The sequence below is a fragment of the Phyllobates terribilis genome, unplaced genomic scaffold (assembly GCF_046119375.1).
Source record: "Phyllobates terribilis strain yellow unplaced genomic scaffold, ASM4611937v1 Scaffold_4__5_contigs__length_816908805, whole genome shotgun sequence".
Taxonomy (NCBI): domain Eukaryota; kingdom Metazoa; phylum Chordata; class Amphibia; order Anura; family Dendrobatidae; genus Phyllobates; species Phyllobates terribilis.
In genome coordinates this window covers 683,997,298-684,007,224 of record NW_027362764.1, presented here as the reverse complement: position 1 = coordinate 684,007,224, position 9,927 = coordinate 683,997,298, and the positions used below count along the sequence as shown (strand labels likewise).

The 9,927-nt window shown below is 48.7% G+C and overlaps 1 non-coding gene and 1 pseudogene across 1 annotated transcript; both read left to right on the top strand.

Moving 5' to 3' along the window:
- The first annotated feature begins 6,094 nt into the window (after window positions 1-6,094).
- LOC141267106 (5S ribosomal RNA) lies at window positions 6,095-6,213 on the top strand. The gene has a single exon (XR_012321121.1). It is a non-coding gene; the product is annotated as a 5S ribosomal RNA (ribosomal RNA).
- A 621-nt stretch (window positions 6,214-6,834) lies between these two features.
- On the top strand, window positions 6,835-6,954 carry LOC141270217 (5S ribosomal RNA; annotated as a pseudogene).
- The last annotated feature ends 2,973 nt before the right edge of the window (window positions 6,955-9,927 follow it).

Sequence of the window (9,927 nt, the reverse complement as noted above, 5' to 3'; positions counted from 1 at the left end):
CCAAATCATGGGAACAGTGCCAACAGTGAAACATGAAAAGCCAGCAATTCAGCAGCGGCATACACCGGTACCCGACAATTTAGAACCGAAAGAATAGAGCTTCACACATAGATTAGATAGATATAAACATGTCAGCCACATATATACGAAGTACAGTGAAAGTGCTGCTTACTGTACTTGTCATTTAGCGTAAAGGATTTATCAAAAAAAATAATAGTGTTTTCATGCACCGTCTCTTTAAGAAAGCCGGCCGGCAATTCAGCAGCGGTACCCGACAATTTAGAATAGAAGGAATAGAGAATCACACATAGATTAGATAGATAGAAACATGTCAGTCACATATATATGAAGTACAGTGACAGTGTTGATTACTGTACTTGTCATTTAGTGTAAAGGATTTATTAAAAAAAATAATAGTGTTTTCATGCACCGTCTCTTTAAGAAAGCCGGCCGGCAATTCAGCATCTGTACCCGACAATTTATAACAGACAGAATAGAGCTTCACACATAGATTAGATAGATAGAAACATGTCAGTCACATATATATGAAGTACAGTGATAGTGTTGGTTACTGTACTTGTCATTTAGTATTAAAATAAAGGATTTATTATTAAAAAAATTGGCGTGGGGTTCCCCTTAATTTTAGGCTCTAGCGGAGGTTAAGCAGACAGCTGGGGCAGATGTTTGAAGCCTGGGAAGGGGGTAATACCCACGGAGCTTCCCAGGCTACTAATATCAGCCCCCAGCTGAATACATAGCCTTTACTAGCTATTAAAATGGGGGACCCCCCCAAAAAAATGACGTGGGGTCCCCCCTAATTTAATAGCTAGCAAAGGCTAGGCAGACAGCTGGGGGCTGATATTAATAGCCCAGGAAGGGAGCAATGAATATTGGCCCCCTCCCAGGCTAGAAACACCAGCCGTCAGCCGCCCCAGAAATGGCGCATTCATAGGATGCGCCAATTCTGGCACTTAGCCTCGTTCTTCCACGCTGCCCTGGTGCGGTGGCAGGGGGTAATAGGGCTGGGGTTGATGTCAGCTTATAATGCCAGCTGACATCAAGCCCAGGTTAGTAATGGGGAGGCGTCTATAAGACACCCCCATTACTAACCCCATAGTCAAAGTTAAAAAAAACACAAACACCCAGAATAAAGTCCTTTAATTGAAATAAAGACACAATTCTTTATTGTTCTAAATTAAACCATACTTACCATCACGCCCATTCCAGCTGAAGCCAACGATCTCCTGTAATAAAAATAAAATAATAAAGCAACCTCATCCTTACCTTTCCATGGTTCCCACGACAGCTTCAGCTCTGCTACATCGAGATGACAGGCTGGACCGCAGCAGAACGCCGCCATCCAGCCTGTCATCCCGCAGACACTGAGAAGTGCAGGCTTGCTTGCGCTCCACATTGTCTCTCTGTGACGGCATAAAGATGAGCCGAGGTCATGTCCAATGAACTCGGCTCACCTCATGCACGTCACTTACAGCGTGGGAGAATTCTCACGCTGAAGCGCTGAGTGCAGGAGAATTTTCCCACGCTGTCAGTGAGGTGCATGAGGTGAGCTGAGTTCATTGGACATGAGCTCACCTCATGCACGTCACTGACAGCGTGGAGAATTCTCCTGCACTCAGCACTTCAGCGTGAGAATTTTCCCACGCTGTCAGTGACGTGCATGAGGTGAGCCGAGTTCATTGGACATGACCTCGGCTCATCTGGATGCCGTCACAGCGAGACACTGAGGAGCGCAAGCATGCCTGCTCTTCTCAGTGTCTGCGGCATGACAGGTTGGATGGCAGCGTTCTGCTGCGGTCCAGCCTGTCATCTCGATGTAGCAGAGCTGAAGCTGTCGTGGGAACCATGGAAAGGTAAGGATGAGGTTGGTTTATTATTTTTATTTTATTGCAGGAGATCGTTGGCTTCAGCTGGAATGGGCGTGACGGTAAGTATGGTTTAATTTAGAACAATAAAGAATTGTGTGTTTATTTCAATTAAAGGACTTTTTTCTGGGTGTTGTGTTTTTTTTAAATACTTTACTAGAAATTCATGGCGGTCATGTCTAATACTGGCGTGACCCCATGAATTTTGGGCTTGGGGCCAGCTGATAATACCAAGCTGGCCCTAACCCCTTTATTACCCAGTGAGCCACCGCACCAGGGCCCTGGATGAGTTGGGTACAGCGCCAGAAGATGGCGCTTCTATGAACGCGCCATTTTCCGGGGTGGCTGCGGACTGCAATTTGCAGCGGGGGGGGCCCAGAAAGCTTGGGCCTCCCTGCGCTGCAGATTCCAGCCCCCAGCTGCCTAGTTGTACCTGGCTGGACACAAAAATAGGGCGAAGCCCCACGTATTTTTTTTTTAATTATTTCATGAAATTCATGAAATAATTAAGAAAAAAAGGCCTTCCCTATATTGTTGTGTCCGGCCAGGTACAAATAGGCAGCTGGTGGTTGGGGGCAGCCCGTTCCTGCCTGCTGCACCTGGCTGGACACAAATATAGTGCGAAGCCCCACTTCAATTTTTTTTAATTATTTCATGAAATTCATGAAATAATTAAGAAAAAAAGGCCTTCCCTATATTGTTGTGTCCGGCCAGGTACAAATAGTCAGCTGGTAGTTGGGGGCAGCCCGTTCCTGCCTTCTGTACCTGGCTGGACACAAATATAGTGCGAAGCCCCACTTCAATTTTTTTTAATTATTTCATGAAATTCATGGAATAATTAAGAAAAAAAGGCCTTCTCTATATTGTTGTGTCCGGCCAGGTACAAATAGGCAGCTGGTGGTTGGGGGCAGCCCATTCCTGCCTGCTGTACCTGGCTGGACACAAATATAGTGCGAAACCCCACTTCAATTTTTTTAAATTATTTCAGGAAATTCATGAAATAATTAAAAAAAAATTGACGTGGGGCTTCGCACTATATTTGTGTCCAGTCAGGTGCAGCAGGCAGGAACGGGCTGCCCCCAACCACCAGCTGCCTATTTGTACCTGGCCGGACACAACAATATAGGGAAGCCCTTTTTTTCTTAATTATTTCATGAAATAATTTAAAGAAAATTGACGTGGGGCTTCGCCCTGTTTTTGTGTCCAGCCAGGTACAACTAGGCAGCTGGGGGCTGGAATCCGCAGCGCAGGGAGGCCCAAGCTTTCTGGGCCACCCCCGCTGCAAATTGCAGTCCGCAGCCACCCCGGAAAATGGTGCGTTCATAGAAGCGCCATCTTCTGGCGCTGTACCCAACTCATCCAGGGCCCTGATGCGGTGGCTCACTGGGTAATAAAGGGGTTAGGGCCAGCTTGGCATTATCAGCTGGCCCTAAGCGCAAAATTCATGGGGTCACGCCAATATTAGACATGACCACCATGAATTTCTAGTAAAGTATTTAAAAAAAACACAACACCCAGAAAAAAGTCCTTTAATTGAAATAAACACACAATTCTTTATTGTTCTAAATTAAACCATACTTACCGTCACGCCCATTCCAGCTGAAGCCAACGATCTCCTGAAATAAAAGAAAAATAATAAAGCAACATCATCCTTACCTTTCCATGGTTCCCATGACAGCTTCAGCTCTGCTACATCGAGATGACAGGCTGGACCGCAGCAGAACTCTGCCATCCAGCCTGTCATCCCGCAGACACTGAGAAGCGCAGGCTTGCTTGCGCTCCACAGTGTCTCTCTGTGAGGGCATCCAGATGAGCCGAGTTAATGTCCAATGAACTCGGCTCACCTCATGCACGTCACTGACAGCGTGGGAAAATTCTCCTGCACTCAGCGCTTCAGCGTGGGAGAATTCTCACGCTGAAGCGCTGAGTGCAGGAGAATTCTCCCACGCTGTCAGTGACGTGCAGGAGGTGAGCTGAGTTCATTGGACATGAGCTCACCTCATGCACGTCACTGACAGCGTGGGAGAATTCTCCTGCACTCAGCGCTTCAGCGTGAGAATTTTCCCACGCTGTCAGTGACGTGCATGAGGTGCGCCGAGTTCATTGGACATGAACTCGTCTCATCTTTATGCCGTCACAGCCAGACACTGCAGAGCGCAAGCATGCCTGCGCTTCTCAGTGTCTGCGGGATGACAGGCTGGATGGCAGCGTTCTGCTGCGGTCCAGCCTGTCATCTCGATGTAGCAGAGCTGAAGCTGTCGTGGGAACCATGGAAAGGTAAGGATGATGTTGCTTTATTATTTTTCTTTTATTGCAGGAGATCGTTGGCTTCAGCTGGAATGGGCGTGATGGTAAGTATGGTTTAATTTAGAACAATAAAGGATTGTGTCTTTATTTCAATTAAAGGACTTTATTCTGGGTGTTTGTGTTTTCTGTTAACTTTGACTATGGGGTTAGTAATGGGGGTGTCTTATAGACGCCTCTCCATTACTAACCTGGGCTTGATGTCAGCTGGCATTATAAGCTGACATCAACCCCAGCCCTATTACCCCCTGCCACCGCTACAGGGCAGCGTTGAAGAGCGAGGCTAAGTGCCAGAATTGGCGCATCCTATGAATGCGCCATTTCTGGGGCGGCTGACAGCTGGTGTTTCTAGCCTGGGAGGGGGCCAATATTCATGGCTCCCTTCCTGGGCTATTAATATCAGCCCCCAGCTGTCTGCCTAGCCTTTGCTAGCTATTAAATTAGGGGGGACCCCACGTCATTTTTTTGGGGGGGTCCCCCATTTTAATAGCTAGTAAAGGCTATGTATTCAGCTGGGGGCTGATATTAGTAGCCTGGGAAGCTCCGAGGGTATTACCCCCTTCCCAGGCTTCAAACATCTGCCCCAGCTGTCTGCTTAACCTCCGCTAGAGCCTAAAATTAAGGGGAACCCCACGCCAATTTTTTTTAATAATAAATCCTTTATTTAATACTAAATGACAAGTACAGTAACCAACACTATCACTGTACTTCATATATATGTGACTGACATGTTTCTATCTATCTAATCTATGTGTGAAGCTCTATTCTGTCTGTTATAAATTGTCGGGTACAGATGCTGAATTGCCGGCCGGCTTTTTTAAAGAGACGGTGCATGAAAACACTATTATTTTTTTTAATAAATCCTTTACACTAAATGACAAGTACAGTAAGCAACATTGTCACTGTACTTCATATATATGTGACTGACATGTTTCTATCTATCTAATCTATGTGTGAAGCTCTATTCTGTCTGTTATAAATTGTCGGGCACAGATGCTGAATTGCCGGCCGGCATTTTTAAAGAGACGGTGCATGAAAACACTATTATTTTTTTTAATAAATCCTTTACACTAAATGACAAGTACAGTAAGCAACACTGTCACTGTACTTCATATATATGTGACTGACATGTTTATATCTATCTAATCTATGTGTGAGGCTCTATTCCTTCTTGTTTAAATTGTCGGGTAGCGGTGTATGCCGCTGCTGAATTGCCGGCCGGCTTTTTTAAAGAAAGCGTCTTCTGAGCAGTTTGTCAGCTTTTGGACACCTTTGAAGGTGTTTTCTATGTGTTTCTATGTGTTTTTGTTTGCCTGCCATTGGTTTTAACGGTGTTCGACGGTGTTCTAAGGTGTTCGACGAACAGTTCGACGAACAGTTCCTCGAACATCCCGATGTTCGACGAACCGAACCGAACCCGAACACTACGGGGGTGGCTCAACACTAATGGTGACGGAGAGGATGTTGGGGCAGATAGGGGGTGTTGTCACGTGCGAGCACGTGTGCATGCTGGCTTGTGTGTGAGAGTGCGCTTCCTAGGTGTGGTGCGCTGCAGACAGTCAAAGGGATTGTTCCCTTTCATTAAAAGTTAATCCCCGGCTGCAGGCTATTAGAAAGCAACTAACCGCGCTCTACTCACCCTACCCGGGTCTACCGGTGAGTCTCGCCTCTGTTCCCGGCCTGTGGCATTGGCCGTGAAGCTGACGTTCCGTCGACAGCGCTGCAGCCGATCAGTGAGCTCAGCGGCTCTGAGTGGGGCGTTGTGTCTACAAGACCTTTTAAGGAAGCCAGCAAAAAAATTGAAGAGAAGGGAAAGCACAAAAGGACCTGGTCTTGCTGAACACTGGAAAGGGCATCCGGCAGCCAGACTTCAAAGTAGAAAAGCAGCAAGTGAGAGGCTTGTCTCTGCCTACGGCCACACCACCCTGATCACGCCCAATCTTGTCTGATGTTGGAAGCTAAGCAGAGTTGGGCCTGGTTAGTACTTGGATGGGAGACCGCCTGGGAATACCAGGTGCTGTAGGCTTTTGCTTTTTCCTTCCTTCCACCAGCAGGGGGCACTCTCTTCTTTGCCTTTTTTCCATTCCCTTTCACAAGTGCACACATTCCTTCTCTTTTCTTTTTTTCATTTGCTTTCTCTCTTGCGCTATTTCATCTCTGCAAAATACCAGCATCCTTCTGATCACCGTGGGCCTCCAGCATTGTTGCTTCTTTACTTTTAATACTAGGCTCCTTTTCACCAGGACCAGCATCTCCCGCGTGGCTGGAGGCAACCACCGGTAACCCCAAGCAGAAGATCTTTGCAGGCAACACGACCCTCCCCCCTGAAGAGCAGCTCAAAGTCACTGGCAACCATCTCACCCTCTTCCTTCATTCACCCCTGGACGTCTCGCTCCGCCCCCAAGTTACGGGTCCAGCTTGCTCTTTCTGTCACATTACCGCAATGAAGGGTTTAGCCTGCACAAGACCCTGCGCCGAGACATTTTTGAAGACACCTGATGCGGCGGGTGAATCACTGCTAAACAAACCACACCTGTAGGGATGGCACAGCCTTTGCATGGACCCTTCGGAGCCCGCCCCGTCACGGCCAGATTGCTCGCCACCAAGCGATCCTGAGAAAGGCTGGCCGGGCGATGGATCCAGCAGCATCTACTGGCCATACCACCTTGGATACGCCTGATCTTGTCTGATTTTGGAAGCAAAGGAGGGCTGGGCTCGGACAGTACTTGGATGGGAGACCTCCTGGGAACACCGTGTGCTGTAGACTATTTTGATGACGTTTTGCCCTACTGCCCAGCTCGGCTAGCATGGAACGGCGCCTTGCCGGACACCGACCTTAAGTAACTTAGATGATGGAAGCCCCAAGGCCTCTGAGCCAGTTGGCAGTTAAGTACACTACCCCGACGCCTTCACTAGTGTTGAGCCACCCCCGTAGTGTTCGAGTTCGGTTCGGTTCGTCGAACACCTTCGAACACCGTTAAAACCAATGGCAGGCAAACAAAAACACATAGAAACACATAGAAAACACCTTCAAAGGTGTCCAAAAGCTGACAAACTGCTCAGAAGACATAACTAACACATGGAAAAGTGACAAGTACATATAGTCATGCGAAAATAAAAGAGGTGGAGGAGTAAAAGGAGGGGGAGACACAGATATAGGCATGTCATGCCCTTCTAAAATCCAAAAAGTGAGAAGCCGACACGGCCAGTCCGCTCCTGCCCGTGTCGCCGGGTTTGTGCCAGAGCCGCGGTGAACCCTGACGGCCAGCCCCCCTCTCCCAATACTGGTGCCTGTCCGTTGGTGGGTCGAGCGAGCCCCCCTGTGGTGGAGGCAGCTCTAAGCTTTTTAATTTAAATTGTCTCTCTAATTTGAATGAATACACTTTAAATCCATTTACAAGGATCTATTGGAGGGCAAGTCTCATGCCAGCAGCCGCGGTAATTCCAGCTCCAGTAGCGTCCACTAAAGCTGCTGCAGTTAAAATGCTTTTATAAGGATCGAGCTCGGCTGTCCACCGCAAGGCATCCTACTGCCAGTCCCAGCCCCTATGCCTTGGGGTGCCTTCTGATGCTCTTCACTAAGTATCCCATGGTCCCGAAGCATTTCCTTTGAAAAAATTAAGTGTCTAAACTACAGGTGGTGCAGCTTGCTTAACAGCCGGGATAATCCGCTGACTAGCAGACACTGCTACTAGGCACAAAGTATTTCCTGAGCTAGATGCAGTTAAAAATTTGTAATTAGATACTCTCGTTGGATGCTGAGAAAGCATTCCATAGAGTCTCCTGGCACGCCATATATGATTCTCTTAAAAAGCTTGGGGTAGGGGTCTAGGGGACCCTTTTATAGCCCAAATCACGGCCCTGTATCGCAATACGTCACCTAGGCTGAAGATAAATGGAACTGTAGCACCCTGAGGGCTCGGTTGCTACAGACGTATTGCACCTCACCCAGAGGTGTGATATCTCACTCTCAGGTAAGGATGGAGTGTGGATCAGGACCCGACACCTGCATGCATTACACCACATTGCCGTGGGGCAGGGCGACCAATATGCCCCTGAGATGGGCACGACAGTCCCTGTCCCTGGCTGGAGTGGGGGGAGGGAACACTGAGGAACGGGAACCTTGTAGTGCAGGAGCAGGGAGGAAGCAGTTCCTGGGTGCATTGAGAAGGGAGTAAAAAAGGTGGGCACCATCTTAGTTCAGTGCAGAGAAGTCTGAGCAGAAGTGGCAGGGAGCAGGGGCTCTGCATGAGCTCTGCTCCGGAGGCGGGCCTAGTAACAGAGGCCCAGGCCTGGAAGAGGGAGAAGGAAGGAAGAGGAGCGGAGAAGGCTCCAGGAACGAGGAATGAAGGGATCCCAGGGGTGCGGACGGGCGAGTCGCCACCGCACGCCCGAATCCACCTGCGTGGAGGGGTCAGGCCAAAGGGGGAGACCGGTCCCCGAACTAGTGGAGGCAGGAAACGACCCTCAGCTAGAAACCGGAGGCTCTGACATTTTATGTGGCGCAGCCCCTCGCTACACCCGCTAGGAAGGCACCACATAGGGTCAGGGAAACTGGCGCCAAGTTTACCAAGAGGAGGCCCGAGGCAGCCGGACAGAAGGGTTGGTAAGAAAGGCCAGACAAAGGACACACAAAGGGGGTCCTGTGAAGCGCTCCAAAGTTATCTGGGAGTTGTCTGAGCCCCTCACCTGGTGAGCACAGTACGACGTGGGCAGCCGTTACCTGCAGACGTGGTCTGGATAATAAGAACAGTGAGTAAAGGCCCTGGACTGCATCACTGACTCCGTGTCGTTACTGCTGCTGCCCTGCACCATCACCCCCATCCTCCGCATACACTGCCCTGAGGCTATACTCCTCCCGTGGGGAGTTATGCTACGCTCTGCTGCACCCACAACACCAGCCTCAGCGGTCTGCCCTGCAGCGGCGGTTCACTCTGACCGCAATCCACGGGTGGCGTAGTCGGACATTTAAACATCAAAACCACATAAATAGTTCCGCCACTGGTTTGACCACCCTGAGCCACGGAACCGGGTCGCCGCCACGAATACTACAACCACCAGCATCCACCAAAAAGGGTCCGGCTCCGGGTGTCCCAAGGCCCAGGGGGTGCATCAGAACATTTTCATCACCTTTCACAATCACCAATGGGACAAGGCAGGGATGTCCTCTGTCCCCTCTCTTATACATCCTAGTGACAGAGCACCTGCTCTCATCAATTCGCCATAACCCCAATATTAGGTGGATTGAGGTGGGAGGCACCGAGTACAAGTGCTCTCTATTTGCTGATGATGTCCTAGTATATATCACTCAATCACATATATCCATCCATGCTGTTATGGCTGAAATAGATCACTTTGTTACATGGTAAAATTTTAAAATCAATGCAGCGAAGTCTGAGGCTCTCGATGTCTCCCTCCCCAAATCCATATAGGATTCCATCCAGTCCAACTTTCCCTTTGCCTGGCCCTCACAGGGTATCAAATACTTAGGAATTCCTATTCATAGAGACCTCTCCCATCTATGTTATCTTAATTTTGGGCCCTTTATTGAACAACTCCATACAGACCACGGTTGGCAAGTTAGAACTGTAAGATTCACTACGTGAACCACTGGTGTTTTGTGGAAAAGCACATGTACACTGCGTTCCAAATTATTATGCAAAAAGTGTTTAGGAGTGATAAGGGAAGAATTTGTTTGTTTGTCAGTTAAACTCATTGATGGTGATGTGTGTCAGGGCTC